This window comes from Carlito syrichta, unplaced genomic scaffold (genome assembly GCF_000164805.1).
Source record: "Carlito syrichta isolate Samal-C Ts95f unplaced genomic scaffold, Tarsius_syrichta-2.0.1 Scaffold126587, whole genome shotgun sequence".
NCBI classification, from domain to species: Eukaryota; Metazoa; Chordata; class Mammalia; order Primates; family Tarsiidae; genus Carlito; species Carlito syrichta.
Window position 1 is genome coordinate 28859 of NW_007070683.1, and position 2518 is coordinate 31376.

Sequence of the window (2518 nt, forward strand, 5' to 3'; positions counted from 1 at the left end):
TTGATGTATTGTAGAGACGAGGTCTCACCAAGTTGCCCAGGCTGGTCTCAAACCCCTGGATTCAGGCAGTCCTCTCGTCTCCACCTCCCAAAGTGCTGGGATTACTGGCATGAACCACCACACCCGGCCGACTTTGACTTTCTTTAGGATTTTTCTGTCCATGAAGCTAACCTCCTCTACCTGACTCCTTGGAACACGTTATTTTTTGTAGAGATGAGATGTCACTATATTGCCCAGGCTGGTCTCAAACTCCCGGGCTCAAGTGATCCTTCTGCCTCAGCCTCCCAAAGCTCTGGGATTACAGGCATGAGCCATCACACCGGGCTTGGAACACCTATTTTATGGAATGAAGAAAGTCCTGGAATTGCAATAAAGCCAATTGAGAACTTTGAATTTGTTAAGATTTTGTCCTTTTGATAAACAATCCAATTTTACAATTGTACCCATGAGTTTTTTCTTGCCCTAATTCTGACCCTGCTGATTCTGTTGAGGTTTGGGCTTGTTTTTTGGTTTTAGATTGGAAAATATAGTTTATTTAGAAAGTAAGCCGGGCTCGGTGGCTCAGCCTGTAATCCCGTGCTTTGGGAGGCTGAGGTGAGTGAATTGCCTGAGCCCATGGGTTCAAGACCCACCTGGGCAACTTGGTGAGACCTCATCTCTACAATAAATCAAAAAATCAGCCGGGCATGATAGTGCATGCCTGTAGTTCCGGCTACTTGGAAGACTGAGACGGAAGGATCGCCAGAGCCCAGCAGGTCGAGGCTGCCGTGGCCAGGAGCATGCCACTGCCCTCCAGTCTGGGCGACAGAGTGAGACTCCAACTCAAAAAAAAAAAAAAGAAATAAGCTTCATCTAATTGAAAGTTAATAACACAGGGACACAGACATTCTTCCGTCCTGCTCCCCGCCGTCACTACCTTCATTTTGCTCTGGTTTCTGTCTTGTCTCTCTAGAAGTGGCTTTCGAGCTTCTACTGCCTTTAAGATTAGGACTACAGGAAGTCAAGACTGCAGTAAGCTGTGACTAGGTGACAGAGACCTTGCCTCTAAAAAAAAAAAAAAAGAAAGAGTAACAGCTAAGCTCGGTGGCTCATACCTGTAATCTACAGGAGCATGCCACCATGCCCGACTGATTTTAAATTATTATTATTATTATTATTATTTTTGAATTGGAGTCTCACTCTGTCACCCAGGCTGGAGTGCAGTGGCACGCTGCTCATGACCACCACAGCCTCGACCTGCTGGGCTCAGGCAATCCTTCTGCCTCAGCCTCCCAAGTAGCTGGGACTACAGGCACATGCCACCGTAACTGACTGATTTTTAAGCTACTTGTAGAGAATGAATCTCACTACCTTGCCCAGGCTGGTCATGAATTCCTAGCCTGAAGTGATCCTCCTACCTTGGCCTCCAGAAGACTTTGGATTACAGGTCTGAGCCACCGCATGCAGCCTATGCCATTAATTTAGAAAGGACCGAATACTAGCCAGGTGCAGTGGCTTACCTCTGTAATCCTAGCACATTGGGAGGCAGAGGCAAGAGGATTGCCTGAACCCAGGGGTTTGAGACCAGCCTGAGCAACTTGGTGTGACCATGTCTCTATAATAAATTTTTAAAAATCAGCCAGGTATGGTAGTAAAAAATCAGCCATGTACCTGTAGTTCCAGCCACTTGGGAGGCTGAGACAGAAGGATCGCCTGAGCCCAGCAGGTCAAGACGGCGGTGGCCGGGACGTGCCACTGCACTCCAGTCTGGGCGACAGAGTGAGACTCCAACTCAAAAAAAAAAAAAATTTTTTTTATTAAGTCGGTCTCCCTCTGTCACCCAGGCTGGTGTGCAGTGGTGACATCATAACTCACTGCAGCCTCAATCTTCTGGGCTTAGGCAATCCTCCTGCCACAGCCTCCCATGTATCTGGGACTACTGGCACATGCCACCACCCACGGCTCACTTTTAATTTTTTTGTAGAGACGGGGTCTTGCTGTGTTGCCCAGGCTGGTCTCAAACTCCTGAGCTCGAGCGCTCCTCCCACCTCAGCCCCCCAAAGTGCTGGGATTCTAGGCATGAACCACTGCACCCAACCAAATGGTTCTGGGTCTCAATGACAGAGATAGTCCCACGAATCCACACATGATACGATGACGTTACTATGTACACACATTGTGCCAATGTCATAATTCCGGTTCTGACATTGTACTGTGATTACATGAGATGCAACCATCAGGCGAATCTGGGCGAAGGACACACGGAACCTTTTTCTACCATATTTGCAACTTCCTGTGACTCTAGAATTATCTCCAAATAAAAGGGGTTTAAAAAAGGCCAGACGAGGTGGCTCACACCTATAATCCTATAGTCCCAGCTACTTTGGAGGCCAAGATGGGAGCATTACTTGAGGCCCAGAGTTCAAGACCAGCCTGGGTATCACAGTGAGACTCCCATCTCTACAAAAAATTCCAAATATTAGCTAAGCATGGGGTGGCATGTGCCTGTAGTCCCAGCAACTCAGGAGGCTGAGGCAGG

General features: G+C 47.9%; 1 protein-coding gene across 1 annotated transcript in view; it reads right to left on the reverse strand.

Annotated features, from left to right (window-relative positions):
* The window catches only part of PIAS4 (protein inhibitor of activated STAT 4), a 28747-nt gene extending 27329 nt beyond the window's left edge, over positions 1–1418 (reverse strand). The window contains exon 1 of the mRNA XM_021707884.1: positions 1398–1418. The gene's annotated coding sequence lies outside the window, so the exon portion shown is untranslated. The remainder of the gene's footprint in view (positions 1–1397) is intronic.
* Positions 1419–2518: the final 1100 nt, after the last annotated feature.